The 15,228-nt window shown below is 58.5% G+C and overlaps 1 protein-coding gene across 3 annotated transcripts in view; it reads left to right on the top strand.

Moving 5' to 3' along the window:
* The window catches only part of rbfox3a (RNA binding fox-1 homolog 3a), a 261,145-nt gene that overhangs the window by 25,945 nt on the left and 219,972 nt on the right, over positions 1 to 15,228 (top strand). Inside the window, exon 1 of one of the 3 annotated variants that reach the window (XM_029836498.1) lies at positions 5,862 to 6,261. The exons of 1 other annotated variant lie outside the window; for it this stretch is intronic. The gene's annotated coding sequence lies outside the window, so the exon portion shown is untranslated. Of the gene's footprint in view, positions 1 to 5,861; positions 6,262 to 15,228 lie in introns of those variants that run through there. One more of the 3 variants, XM_029836494.1, reaches the window with a different exon arrangement.

Below are 15,228 nucleotides of genomic sequence, written 5' to 3'. Positions count from 1 at the left end.
ACTCATCAGGTAACTTTTCCTGGTGGGGGGGGGGGTCCCAGGGGGGGGGGGGGGGGGGGGGGGGGGGCGTACAGAGAAAGGCCACATTGTTGGTATTTAGCAAAAATCCCACCGAGGCTGCTGCTTAAATATTCGTTAGACGTCATCGTTAAGAGTTTAATGATTAGCGGGGCCGTTTCAGCCGAGCTAACGTTAGCGAGCTAACTAGCTTCCCGTCCTGACGTGCAGCCACTCCCCCATCTGGAGACGGACGCTCCGCCTCACAGAAGCTCCGAACGGGAGCAGGGAACCAGAACCTGGTCCAGGACTCCCAGCAGGAGCTGCTGCTGACAGGGAACGCTGCTCCTGACCTTTCCCAGCCTGGTCCGATGTTGATCAGGGAAGATCTGAAGATCTTCAGCTCCTCAGGGTGACCTTTAGCTTTGATGCTAGCATTGGAAACGGACGCCAGTTGGGAGGCGTCACGTCGTTACAGCCTCGCATCCTGGACCAGAGTGGAGCTACCTGAAGGTTCTTTGAGGTCCGGGGGGGGGGGGGGGGGCATGAAGGAATGTGGAACGGCCAGACAGGAAGTGAAGCTCTTTACTCCAGGATGAAACAGGAAACAGTCTGAACGTTGTTAGACGCTGTGAAGGAGACCAACAGCAGTCGGAATGTTGGAGCCCTGAGGTGGGGGGGCAGGGGGGGCCGGGGGGTATAGGGGGGGCAGGGGGGGCAGGGGGGGCAGGGGGGCAGCAGAGGACTTCACCTGCGCCTTCATGACTCCTTGTTACCCCCCCCCCAAATCGCCTCCCCGTCCATTAAAGGTTCAGGTCGATATGTGATGCAACATCCCTGGAGGACGAAGGAGATGGTTGCCTCTCTATCACTCTCCTCTTCCTCCTCTTCCTCCTCCTCCTCCTCTTCCTCTCTCTCCTCTTCCTTCTCTTCCTCCTCCTCTTCCTCCTCTTCCTCCTCCTCCTCCTCTCTCTCCTCTCCTTCCTCCTCCTCCTCCTCCTCTTCCTCTCTCTCCTCTTCCTTCTCTTCCTCCTCTTCCTCTCCTCCTCCTCCTCCCTCCTCTCCTCCTCCTCCTCCTCCTCCTCCTCCTCCTCTCCCTCCTCTTCCTCCTCTCTCCTCCTCTCCCTCCTCTTCCTCCTCCTCCTCTCCCTCCTCTCCTCCTCCTCCTCCTCCTCCTCCTCTCCCTCCTCTTCCTCCTCTCTCTCCTCCTCTCCCTCTTCTTCCTCCTCCTCCTTCCTCTCTCTCCTCTCCTCTCCCTCCTCTTCCTCCTCTTCCTCCTCCTCCTCCTCCTCCTCCTCTCCCTCCTCTCCTCCTCTCTCTCTCTCCTCTACCTCCTCTTCTCCTCCTCTCCCTCCTCTTCCTTCTCTTCCTCCTCTTCCTCTTCCTCCTCCTCCTCCTCCTCTCTCCTCCTCCTCCTCCTCTCCTCCTCTTCCTCCTCCTCCTCCTCCTCTCCCTCTCTCCTCTCCTCCTCTCTCTCCTCCTCCTCTCTCTCCTCCTCTTCCTCCTCCTCCTCCTCTCCCTCTTCCTCCTCCTCTTCCTCCTGCTGAGTAAACCCAGGTAGGTGTTTCTGCTTCGGCCGCTCCGACGCCAACAGGAAGTTAGCTAAATCAGGAAGCTGCTACCTGAGCGTGAGTCACCAGGTGGCGGCGCCGGCGTCCTCGTCCGTGCGTTTATCTGTGGGCACCGTTTAGGTCCACAGAAGGTCAATATCGTTGGCGCCGCTGGAGCGGAGCCGAATCACAGACGAATCACAGCCGAATCACAGACGTGCGGAGCTCTGAGGCCACGAATGGGCCCAGAAACTAGAACCAGAACCAAAGCGCCGGGTCTGGAACCAGCCTCCCGAAGAAGCCGGTCAGAGCCCTCTGTCTCCCTCCTGTGGCAGCGAGCGTAACAGCGCCGCCCATTCCAAACGTCCACCAGAACCAGGCTGGGATGTGGTCCCGGCGCCGCTCCAGGTCCAGTAGCTCCGTCAAACATCCGTAAACACGCGGCGTTCCGTTATTTCACCATCAGAAGCTCCGTCGGCTGCGTTCGGGTTCCCGGCAGCAGGTTGTCAAAGCTTCACAGGTCGGCTGGGATCTGTTTTTTTCCCGCTGCGGCGCTCGCTGTCACGGGTCAGCGCTTTTCCGCGGGGCTTTAGGTCGGCGCCCGTGTAGCAGCTGAAAGACGAGCGCGCTGCAGTGGTGATCAGACAGTCTGAAATTGGCCCGGAGAGAGCGGCGCTGTCAGGAAAAGAGCACATCATCGGAGAGGAGCGATGGGGAACGCCGCCCCCCGCCGAGCGGAGCAATACGGGGTATCGCCGCACGCCTGAGAAACACGAGGTCTTTAAACACAATCAAACATCTGAATGGCTCCTTTCATGAAGGAGGAGAACCGCCGACCCGATCCGAAGGAACGTTTAAGGCCTTTGATCCACACTCGACCTTATCTGATCCCGGATTTGTGGACGGAGCCGTTCGGCGCAGCAAAAGTCGTTAGAACGAGGCGATAAAGAGTGACGGCGGTTGTGAGGACGAGACGTGTGTGGGCAGCGTTAAATAATTTAGCCCTCTGTGATCAGAGCCCGGCTAATTAGCCTTGTTCTGCCGATTTAATCAGGGCCTCTCGGTCGGGGCGGCGGGGGCGGCGAACGGCGAGGGGCGGCGGCGTCATATGTTCGCCTGCTGTGTGATCACAGCGGGGCCTCAGGTGGAGGACAAGGGGACACGTCCTGCCGGCCGACTCTGCTCCCGCTAACGCTAACAGAAGAGCAGCGCCGACTCCGCCAGGCCCGCTAACACCTTTGCTGTCCGCGCTAATTAGCCTCCGCCGAGCTTATTTCGCACGGATCGGGATGGAATATTTGTGCCATCGCGAAAGTTCCCCAGATGCTTCCGAGAGCTTCCTCCAGATTAGGAACTTCCTGATACGCTAGCACCAGGGTAGCGCGGCCCCCGGCGGTTTAGCGCAGCGGCAGGAGGAGCCAATTTTCGGCCATTTCCTCCTCTAAAAAAATTGTCTGAAGTGGAAAATCACACCTGATGGCCGCTAACGTGGCTTTTAAGCTGTCCAGGCGCTCGTCTGCGGGTCTCTGTGATCCTGACGAGACGCCGCCCGATGACCGACGCCTCTCCGGGGCCGAAAAAGCTGCTCTGATTTTGGTGAAAAGGCGAACTTTGGGAATAGTTTCCCTCTTTTCTCACGCTGGAGGACAGACACAAATCTGCTGGCTGAGGATATTGAATTGGATTCAAGCTACGCTCCCTCCAGAGTGGAGGAACACACTTTGATTTGTGACATGCGGAGAAGAGGGGGAGGAGGAGGTGAAGAAGGAGAGGAGGAAGAGTCCTGGGGAACCGAAGTGGAGCCTCCTGCTGAGCTAATTTGCTTTGGGTCTCACTGAGCTGCCAGAGTCCTGGAGAAGGCTGAGACGGGAAGAGAGGAGATGTGGGAACAGCGTGAGGCACCGGGAGAGTGGGGAGGATTTAGGAGTGGGGGGGGGGGGGGGGGCAGGGGGGGAGGAGGAGGGGGGGAGGAGGGGGAGGAAGGGGAGGAAGAGGAGGGAGGGGGAGGAGGGGGAGGAAGAGGAATAGGAGGAGGAGGGGAGGAAGGGGAGGGGGAGGAGGAGGGCAGGAAGGGGAGGGGGAGGAGGGGAGGAAGGGGAGGGGGAGGAGGAGTAGGAGGAGGAGGAGGAGGGGGGAGGAAGAGGAGGGAGGGGAGGAGGAAGAGGAGGAGGAGGAAGAGGAGGGAGGGGGAGGAGGGGGGAGGAAGGGGAGGAAGAGGAGGGAGGGGAGGAGGAAGAGGAGGAGGAGGAAGAGGAGGGAGGGAGAGGAGGGGGAGGAGGGGGGAGGAAGGGGAGGAAGAGGAGGGAGGGGGAGGAGGGGGAGGAAGAGGAATAGGAGGAGGAGGGGAGGAAGGGGAGGGGGAGGAGGAGGGCAGGAAGGAGAGGAGGAGTAGGAGGAGGAGGGGGGAGGAAGAGGAGGGGGAGGAGGAGGAGGAAGGGGAGGAGGAGGAGGGGAGGAAGGGGAGGGGGAGGAGGAGTAGGAGTAGGAGGAGGAGGGGGGAGGAAGAGGAGGGAGGGGAGGAGGAAGAGGAGGGAGGGGGAGGAGGGGGGAGGAAGGGGAGGAAGAGGAGGGAGGGGAGGAGGAAGAGGAGGAGGAGGAAGAGGAGGGAGGGAGAGGAGGGGGAGGAGGAGGAATAGGAGGAGGAGGAGGGGGAGGAGGGGGAGGAGGGGGGAGGAAGGGGAGGAAGAGGAGGGAGGGGGAGGAGGGAGAGGAAGAGGAATAGGAGGAGGAGGGGAGGAAGGGGAGGGGGAGGAGGAGGGCAGGAAGGGGAGGGGGAGGAGGAGTAGGAGGAGGAGGGGGGAGGAAGAGGAGGGGGAGGAGGAGGAGGAAGGGGAGGAGGAGGAGGGGAGGAAGGGGAGGGGGAGGAGGAGTAGGAGTAGGAGTAGGAGGAGGAAGAGGAAGAGGAGGGGGAGGAGGAGAAGGAGGGGGAGGAGGAGGGGGGAGGAAGGGGAGGGGGAGGAGGAGGGAATAGGAGGAGGAGGGGGGGAGGAAGAGGAGGGGGAGGAGAAGAAGGAGGGGGAGGAGGAGGTAACGTGGAACGCTGGGTCCAGCTTCAGGACAGTAGCAGCCTATTTTAGCGCCTGTGTGTCGTGACACCTGTCGGCGGGCGTCAGCATCCTGGCACCTGCCCGCGGCTCTGGAACCTTCTCCCCTCTAATTGCCCCCATGTCGCCCCGCGGGGGCTGATCGCTGCCTCTCTACTGCCCCCTGGTGTCCTCCTGAGGGCCTTTTCATGTGGTTCATGTCACGCTAATAACGCTAATAACGCTAACCTGGCTGTCAGTTCGCTCTTAAACGCTGGTGTTGGGGGCGGAGCCTCAGAGCGGGAGTAATGATGATGCCCTTCAGAACGACAGATAAAAGTTGTTTATTTATTTACCCAGCGCAGACGTGCGTGCGCGCCATCTTTGATGGGCTGTAGCGCCGGATCCTCCCGTGGCGCCCGGTGGGACCCGGGTCTCAGAAGTGCTAAACGAGCTAAGCACGTAAACGCGCGTCCCGTGCGTGAGGGTTCCTCCCCTCCAGCGTGTGCGTGTCCGTGGTCAAGGACGCCGCCTTTGTGGGCGGACCAAGTAACCGCGAGCTGAGCGACGCCATCAAAGGTGCCGGAGCCTTTCATGTGCTAAATGTCGCCTGCTAACAAGCAACCATGGCGGCCACCTGAGACCGGGCGCCGCCGCGCCCTTATTTGACTGTATCCCTGCAGGAAGACGCACCGGGTCGCCGGGCGCCATCGTTCGGGGGGAGGAGCTGACGCGGGTGAGTCAAGAGGCCAGAGGAAGCAGCTCGCTAGCAGTAGCGGTACCGAGGAGACCGCCGCTGAGACTTCGCCATCATCGCCGTCGCCCTTGTGCCCCGGGTGAAGGCCGCGGAGGCTCCGAGGAGCCGCCCCCGCCTGGCCCGGGGGGGCGGCGGCCAATGAATTACAGATTAGATCATCGTTACAGGATCATAACAGTCGCCTAATTGCTAATTTCTCTTTTTAATTGAATTTGGTGGAGTGAGGAGGCAGAGATGGGCTTCACGGCCCCCCCGCAGAGCTGGGGGGAGGAGCCGCGGCCGTCCGACGGGGGCGTCGGCCTCATGAAGGCGGCGTCTCCAGGAAGGTAGCCGACGACACCATGGAGCTGCAGCCTAGCAACCGTCCGTTAGCATCTGTCACTGTGTCACATGACCATGGCGCCCTCAGGTGCATGAGAGCGGTTCGCCAACGCCCCCGGCTCAGCCTGAGGTTGGTGGGGGGGGGCTCCTCTTCCTCACCTGTCAGTGATGAAGAGCCAACGAGGAGCTCGGAGCTGTCATCGCCCCCCCCCCCCCCCCGGAGCGAGGGAGTCCTGATCCAGCCTGCGGAGCCTTTCAGTAGATCCAGAACCACCGAGGGTGCCGGCGTCCCGCCACGCGAGCACGCTGCCTCTCGTGGACTGACGGGCCAATCACAGGCCGCCGCTCGCCCCCCCCCTCAGGACTCTCTCACTGGCACCCTCCTCCTCCTCCTCCTCCTCGCTCTCTCTCACCCTGCCTTTCATTCCTGTGCGTTAAGTCTTTGCATTCCATCCTTCCTCCGCCTGCTCCTCACACCTTCAGTCCGGAGAGGAAGAGGAAGAGGAAGAGGAAGAGGAAGAGGAAGAGGAAGAGGAAGCTCAGCCCGGGGAGAAACGCCGCGAGGATGAAACTCTGAGGCGCCGTCAGACCTGCGGAGAACAAGAGCGCAGCTGTGAGTACCGCGGTCTCACACACACACGCGCACGCTCCCGGGCTTCAAACACACGCTTGTTCACTGTGCGCGTGTGTGCGCGCGCGTGCCGGGCAGGAGCCGGTGCAGCTTGCGCGTCGTTGCGGTTGCCGTTAGCGGTGAGTTGTCCCGGTTTCACCACGGACTCAAACTAAAGTTCCTCCCGGTGCCGCTGGCCCGGGTCCAGAGCTCCTCGCGACGCGTGTGCGTTGCCTCGGCAACCCACAAGGTCACCTGAGCACGGTGCCACGCGGCGGCTGGTGTCGAGGGTTCTGTCATGTTTTCATCGGCGGTCCAGGACCGGCGGCGCTCTTATCGCGGGGGGGTAATTCCTCAAGATTCCCGAGCAATCCCCGCCGCTCATTGTTTGGCGCCAAGCGCGCGGCGCTCCACGTGCCAGCGCTCATCTGCAGCCATTTGCGCGACACGATATTGTGACGATGTCGCCGGTTCTTCTGTGGCCGAGTCCGGGGGGGGGGGGGGGACCCGGAGTGGACCCCCCCAGAGGAAGCTCTGCGTATTAAAGCGGGGCTCGGCTCTGGTCCATCGCCGCGTGTTTACCGCCACGCGCTCGTTTAGAGAGCTCCCATTGGCCCGTTTATCACGTTTGTGCGGCCCCGGAAATTGTGCGACTTTGGTTCTGATGAGCAAACGGGGAAATGAGAGGACGCACGTAAAACACGCGCGGAGCGTCTGCCGGGCGCTAACGGCGGATTAGCATTTTCGCCACGAGCTTTGGCGCCTAAACCGCAGCCGTCACAGCTGCAATTGAATTCCGAGCGTTCCGGCTCCGCTCTTCATTTACCGCCGCCGATAATCTTTTTGTTTACCTGAGTCGGAACGAGGGATCGATCCCGAGTCCTCCGAATGTGGAGTGGCGCTCGATGGCCCCCGAGGCCCCCGGGAACGCCGCTCCCTGTGTCAGCACGAGTGACTGCCGAGTCTCACAGGGGATCAGATGATCCGGTACCAGTATTCAGGATCTAGGGAGAACCTGGACCAGGACCACAGGTTGGACCAGCTCTCTGAATCCGGGTCAGGATCATCCAACCAATTCCTCCCAAATAGATCCAGAACCAGTAATCCTGACTGGTTTCTAAATCCAGAAGCCGGATCCAGAACCACATCAGGACCTCCTGGATCCGGCTGGCCCATGTTCAGAGCTGCGTCTGGTGGGCGTGGCCAGAGTCGGTGGCCTACATACGCCGCCATCAAAGCTGCGATATTCCAGGCGAAGGAAAAATGACAAAAAACGACATCACAAAAAGTAATTTAAACTGTGTCCATTAAGGCAACTTTCATTCTGGACTCGCCCGCAGCGTTCAGAGGAAGTCCTGCAATTTAAATCCAGCCGGCGCCACCGCTTCCCACCGCCAATTTAAACTTATCTCCTCGCCGCGGCGCCTCTCATTGTTGAGGAACACATTCAAGGCCAGTTAATAGCGTTTTATGCCAGGAAACATATTTAATTACACATATCGTTGAGCCCAGAGGTGCCGCTAATATAAGTCCATGTGATCTCTGCGGCTACGCCGCCGGGGGGCGGAGCTTCACGACCACCCGCTGCTGGGGGGCGGAGCCTCACGACCACCCGCTGCTGGTTCTGCACTTATTGATTAGCCGCTCCGACTCCTGATCATCAGTACAGATCCGTACTCGAAGGCCGGGTAGTCTGCCTGCTCTCCCCAAAGGCTCAATTACCCAGCACGCACCAGGCAAGGAGGCGGCGGCGGTGGCGGCGGCGGCGGGGAGAGTTCAGCCTCCGACAAGGTCAAAATATACACGTCAGCCCTGAAAATCATTCTGCCGAGCTACTCGACCACGACGGAATGTGTAAGGAAAGAGGTTTGGAGAGTCGATAAATGTTGCATGTAGCGCCTCTTTAAATATTCAAGCTCTTTGCTCATTAGGCGATGGCGGCCCGGGGGAGGGGCCAGCCTGCTCGCCGCCGTTTCGGATTATGGGCTGTAAACTTTGGGTGTTGGGATTATCCTGCGTCTCGCTGACACCTACGGATGTGCCAGATGAGCTAGCGTTAACACGGCCAGTTTTGGGAGCGACGCCATCACTGTTGCGTCGTTCCACTCGCCGTGGCGCCGGGAAAACGGCGGATGCCGGGATGAAGGAACGGAGCTGGAAATGGGAGCGATTCTTCCCTCCTCCCTGGTAGCGGCAGAAGTGATGTTGAAAAGCTGCGTGAAACGACGTTTATTTCAGGCCAGACCGAAGCTAACGGACAGCAGAAGTCAAACTACGCTAGCAGACTTGCCGTTTATCGGGTTCTGGCCACGCCCCCTTTACTGCGGACCTGCTTCTCATCAAACCGTGGCCCCTCGTGCACCCTCACCCTGTTCTCCATCAGATCTATGCTACATTTAGCTTAGCTATTGGCTGAAAGGTCCGTGTCCGGTCGAGTTTGGGATGTTATTGTCTGCTAGCCAACGCTATTAGCAACAGCTAACACCTGAAGCCCGCCTCCCCCTCAGAGGTCAGACCACGGCAGCACCGGCAGGAAGGTGCTAGCTCAGGTTAGCTCGTTAATCTGCGCCGTGTTTATTTAGTCCATTTTATTAGAAGGTTTATGGCGGCCCTGGGTGGGCTGTTGCAACGGAGTCGCTATTTAATCAGCCGTCCCCCCGGCGCTAACCTTCATTACCTCGCTGTGTCGTTCTCTGCAGGGTCATGCAAAGTATCATCAAATATTTATGATATTAATAACTGCCTTTGGGGGGGGGGGGCATAAATAAATCTGCTCCGTACAGCTCGATTAACGACTCATTCCACTTAATAAATGACTGAAGGGGAACCGAAGGAGCCGGCCGGTCCGACCGGGGCTGCCGGGGGGCGCTAGCGGCTCCGCTCAGAGGCTTGGACGCTAACGTGAGACGGCTCCGGCGCCCCCGGGGAGCCTGGCGTGTGTGTGGGGGGTCTCCGTCGTCTACACACACGTGTGCGGAGCTGTTTAGCATGGACGGCGACCGAGGCGGCGCCCAACGTTAATTATCCGTTTTTCAGCCGCGGTCTGGTGACAGCGATTAGAGAGAGCGCCGCCATCTAATGAGGAAAGCTAGCCTCTCCGTAGAGCTCTCCAGGCGCACTTGATCCGCTCTGCAGCTCCCTGAGTGTGTGTGTGTGTGTGTGTGTGTGTGTGTGAGTGTGTGTGTGAGTGTGTGTGAGTGTGTGTGTGTGAGAGACGCTCTCTGAATGCGACGCTCCCAGAGCAGCAGAACCAGATTTCACCATTTTTGTGGCTGTTCAGTGAAAGTTGACTCTCAGATCCTCACGGTTCCTGCGGGAGCGCTAGCGCACGCGTGCTAACTGCTAGCAGCTACCGTTGCTGTCGTTAACGTGGGGGAACGCGCTTGATTCCGGTTGTTCCGAGAAACTTGGTCGTCGTGAATCTTCTGGATCCAAATGAGCGAAAACCTCTAAGTGGGTCAGTTTTCAGCACCGTGATACTGCGACGGTTAGCATCCCGCGGCTAATGAATAAGGAGTGTGTGTGTATCTGAGTGTTTGTGTGTGTGTGTATATGTGTGTGTATCTGAGTGTGTGTTGGTGTGTATCTGTTTGTGTGTATCTGAGTGTGTGTATTTGTGTGTGTGTATCTGAGTGTGTGTGTGTATCTGTGTGTGTGTGTGTATCTGTGTGTGTGTGTATCTGAGTGTGTGTGTTTTCTTTTATCTGAACATGAACACACCTGACACACACTCACATTTCCTGCAGTGGTGTTAACGGATCACGTGGCTCCGGACGCTGGTTTTCCTCCTCCGGACGCTCCGGTCCGGCGCTTTTATCTGCGGCTAAATCACATTTTTTGAAAATGCCGATGTCGGCGTGCGCCTGCTGATAGATTTCCGCCTCGCCGCGGCGCCGCTCCGGGCCTACGCGCCATTTTCCACGCCATTTTGTTCCAAAGTCGATTACTTTTCCCCTGAACGGAACCTCACATTCAGCTCAGGAGCTGCCAATAAAAGCGGGAGCGTCCGGCGTCCGTCAGCCTGATGACATTCCCGCCGCCGTATTAGCTCGCCGCCGTCCCGCGCGGCCGTTTCTGCTCAATTAAGAAGGGTCCATATTTAAATGCGAGGGAAGCGGCGGCGCCGTGTGCGCTCAGACGTGCCGCCGCGCTCGCCGCTGATGAAGTTTTCAAATGGACTTTTCCCGACTCTCCACCCTCCACGGGCCCGAATAAGAGGAGCGGCGGCGGCTCCCTCCACGCCATCCGTGTAGATTAGCTTTTAAAAAGGTGAGTAAGTGAAATGTGAAATCATTCATCAGGACGCAGCCATGGACAAAATGTGATTCTCACCGGATGAAATCTGGCGAGTGTGAGGGGGCGGAGCTTCAGAGGAACTGTAAATGCCGCCGGAGGGGGCGGAGCTCCAGAGGAACTGTAAATGCCGCCGGAGGGGGCGGAGCTCCAGAGGAACTGTAAACGCCGCCTGAGGGGGCGGGGCTCCAGAGGAACTGTAAACGCCGCCGGAGGAGGCGGGGCTCCAGAGGAACTGTAAACGCCGCCGGAGGGGGCGGAGCTCCAGAGGAACTGTAAACGCCGCCTGAGGGGGCGGGGCTCCAGAGGAACTGTAAACGCCGCCGGAGGGGGCGGGGCTCCAGAGGAACTGTAAACGCCGCCGGAGGAGGCGGAGCTCCAGAGGAACTGTAAATGCCGCCGGAGGGGGCGGGGCTCCAGAGGAACTGTAAACGCCGCCTGAGGGGGCGGAGCTCCAGAGGAACTGTAGCCGCCAGAGGGGGGGGGGCACTTCAGTCCATCTTTTTAAACTGAGCTTCGTCAAGATTTGTCACATAGCTTGAGGTCACCTGACAGGTTAGATTAGGGGGCGGAGCTGTAACTGCACCTGCAGGGACACTTGATCACCTGGGGCCCCCCCAGATCAGCACTACAGAGGGGTTATTTTAAATACCCCCCCACGCTGCCACACACTCTCCTCTGGGGTGTGTGCGTGCGTGTGTGTGTGTGTGTGTGTGCGTGCATGTGCGTGTGTGTGTGTGTGTGTGTGTGTGTGTGTGTGTGCGTGCATGTGTGTGTGTGTGTGTGTGTGCGTGCGTGTGTGCGTGCGTGTGTGTGTGTGTGTGTGCGTGCGTGTGTGTGTGTGTGTGTGTGTGTGTGTGTGCGTGCGTGCGTGTGTGTGTGTGTGTGACACTGAGCTCTTCTTCAGCCTTTTCGGCTTCATGTAGCTGCAGCTGTCATTTCCCATAATTCCCTGGGAGGAGGCGTCCGTCAGAGCTGCCCCCCCCATGAGGACGCCAGCAGCAAGTGACAGTTGTGCTGGGACGGTCCTGTCAACACACACACACACCCTCACACACACACTCTCACATACACACACACTCACACTCTCACAGACACACACACTCTCACATACACACACACTCACACTCTCACATACACACACACACTCACACTCTTACACAAACACACACACACACAACCTCACACACACTCTCACACTCACACACACACACACACACACACACACAACCTCACACACACTCTCACACTCACTCACTCACACACACACTCACACTCTTACACACACACACACACACACAACCTCACACACACTCTCACACTCACTCACTCACACACACACTCACACTCTTACACACACACCCTCACACACACTCTCACACACACACACACACACTCACCCCACACACACTCACACACACACACAACACACACACACCTCACACACACTCTCACACTCACTCACACACACTCACTCACACACTAACACACACACACACACCCTCACACACACTCTCACACTCACACACACACACTCACTCACACACACACACCCACACACACACCTCACACACACTCTCACACTCACACACACACACTCACTCACACACACACACTCACTCACACACACTCACACCACACACACACAAACACACACACACACAACACTGTCTCAGGAACGTTGTTTGTGATTTGGAATCTTTAAATTTTAAACGTGGAATCAAAACTTCCTATTTCCTCGTCCGTCAGATCCGGTTAATTGTTTTGTGTTGTTTGTAAACACAGCCGCGCTCCGTCGCCGTGGCCCCGCCCCCTCGCCGCGCTCTTCTTCTGCTGTTATCAGATGCTGTCGGCGGGCGCGCTCCATCATCGGCGCTCCAGGAAATTAGAACGGAGGAACGTTTGACAGCACAATTTCACAAAGCGCCGCCACGCCATCATTTCATTTTCTCCCGACCTTTTTTTTCCGTTTATTTATTTCATTGTCTTTTGAAAAACAAACCGAGCGATAACGGCGGCGGATCCAGGTAATTCATCACGGCGGCGGCGGCGCTTTAACCCCGGCTGATTAGCCGGAGCGCCTGGGCGGATGTCACCCAATCAAAGGCGGCGGCCGCTATTATGTAGCCGCTAATTAACAGAATAAAGGGCAGTGCCTAACGACTGCGGCGCCGCCGTCTGGGTGGATTAGGCGCCGCCCTTGGCGCCACGGCTGAGTCGCTCCACAAGAAGTCATCAGTCGCTGCCCGGCCGCCGGCGATTTATCACCAATATCAGCGGCTGACGGCGGCTTATCTGCGGGGTATCGATCTGAAGAGCGTGCGGTCGGGAACCGGCCTGGAGCCTCCGATCAATGAGGGCATTTGGTTCTCCTTGAACGTCTGATCCTGCGTCCTGATTGGTCGGCCTCACGTGACCCTGTTCCGTACGAGCGGGAGTGGGCGGAGCCGCCGACGCCGGTCCTCGTGCGAGGATCCCGGCGGAGCGCTGATGCTTCGTCTGGTCAGCCGACATTTCAGGAAGCTACCGAGAAAAAGATCAAAGATCAAAGAAATGAAAAGATCAAAGCAGGCTGATACTGCTGTCTGTAAATTTAGCTTCTCCCATTGTTAGCGCCACAGGCTAACACGTTTGGAAACATTCTGCCAGGTTCTTCCTGAACTTCCGCTCAGGACCAAAGTCAGTCGCTTCCTCCGGGTTTGCGCCGGCGTCCCGGAGGCTCCGCCCACCGCCGCTGCTGGTGATGGACGCGAGTGCTGGTCTGTAAAATCGGCTAATTAATCCTGGGACGTTTACAGGACGTTTGTCCTCCCCCGGCAAATAACGCTGGACAGTCGTGGTGCTGAGGAAACCTCAGAGGGGGTTAGCGTTAGCGTTAGCATGCTCGCTATCCCTCTGCCGGATCTGTCGAGATTCCGGTTTGCATAAAATCCACCTTCTGGGTCTGCGTAACCTTTGCGGGAGGCTCTCGCTAACCTTGAAGCTTCTGGAGGACATGATGAGTGTCCATAAGGACCTCCCTCCCCCCCCCACGCCGTGCCCTTGCTGAGGTTCACCTCTACTGAGTCTGACCTTTGCCTCATGGTCTCCATGGTTACCGTGGTGAATCCCCCAGTCTTAATTATTCCAGCAGAGCGGAGGTGTCCAACCTTCAGTGATCTTCCAGCAGGTGAGATGATCCCGGTGAGGACCAGGTTCCCAACCACCGTTCCCAGGGAACCACTGGGAATCCTGAAGTCTGTTCTTCGGGTTCTCGCGAGGAACAACGTAGGCGGATTAGCATGCTGGTTGTCTCGGTAACCAATCCAAGATCTTTCCTTCTCCAAGTGACCCCCTGGAGCTTCAGTCAGGTTCCTGAAGCTCCTCCTGTTGTTCCTGCAGACCTCCCCAACTCTCCGTCCGGAGTCTGAACTTTTCCCAAGATATTTGGTTCCTTCCCGGCCCCCCTGATCCTCGGATGAGTGTTTGGGGGTCTGGAAAGGTCACGTTCCTGAGCGCCAACGGCTCGTGTCTGGATGATGGCGTGCAGCTCCTGGAGGTGGGGGGTTAAGACAAGGCCGTCCGTCACGTGCGCTGCTCAAAGGGCAGCAGCCTCTTAAAGACACCATTAGCATTTAGACCCCTCCCCCCCCCCCGCCGCCGCTGCTTCTTCTCTGTTGCAGCGATGACCTGGCGGGGAGGCGACGTGATTGGCCGGCAACAGACGCCATCATGGCCGCCGGCGCCGATGCGCGACTCTTCTGTACGCTTGGAAACTCTGGCGTAGCCCAACAAGCTCCGCCTCCCGACCTCGTTAGCGTCCCGCTGGGCCGGCGAAGCCGCGGCACGAATGTCCACACGACAGATTAAAGATGGCGGCTGGAGCGCTGCGGCGGTGGCGTCGGCGCTCCTGCACGAGTTCCGCCTCATTAACGTGAGATTGAAAAGATTACAAATGCGACACCTGCAATTTATTATCTTAATTAATTTGCCGTCTCCCGTCAGACGCGACTGCGTCGGATCCGTCATCCGGGAAACATTTTCCCGTGTTGTTTTCCCAGATTAGTGGAAGAAGTGATCCGTTTCCAACGTGCACGGCGGGATCGGCCGTCCGTGGCGAGCATCTGCACCCCCCTGTGCGTGGGGGGGGGGGGGGGGGGGGTCGGCGTCTCTGGGCTGTGACCACAGCATTACGACCCCCCCCCCCCCCCCCCAGTAACGATTCCTGGGAATTAACCACGATTCATCACGGGAAGCCGATATCGGAGCGCCAAGAGGTTCCATTAATGATGATTTGTCCTCCACTCCTGACCAATCAGAGTGGCTCCTCACAGGCAGGGGCGTTTCTGCCCCGCCCACAGCCGCAGCAGCAGCTAGCACGCCGGACTCTCGCTGTTCCCACGTCTGTCGGATCTGATGATCGGATCTGATGCCAGATGAACGAAAGTTCCCGGGGTCAGGAACTGAAACTGGGAACTTTCCCCAGGTGGAGGTCTCCGCCCCCCAGGTGGAGGTCTCCGCCCCCTCAGAGGTCTCCGCCCCCTCAAGGCCTGCTTATCCTTTACAACAGATAAGCAGGTTAAATTCTAGCATGAAAGGACCTGACGTGGCCTTTGATGTTGTTGGGCAACGCTGGACCCTCATTGGTCCAGAGGGCGTGAGTGGGCGGGGCTCTGAGGATCTGCCTGATGTGTGTGA

Source organism: Takifugu rubripes, chromosome 5, assembly GCF_901000725.2.
Source record: "Takifugu rubripes chromosome 5, fTakRub1.2, whole genome shotgun sequence".
In the NCBI taxonomy this organism is placed as follows: Eukaryota; Metazoa; Chordata; class Actinopteri; order Tetraodontiformes; family Tetraodontidae; genus Takifugu; species Takifugu rubripes.
The sequence above is the reverse complement of the archived record's forward strand: the minus strand, read 5'-3'. Positions and strand labels throughout refer to the sequence as shown.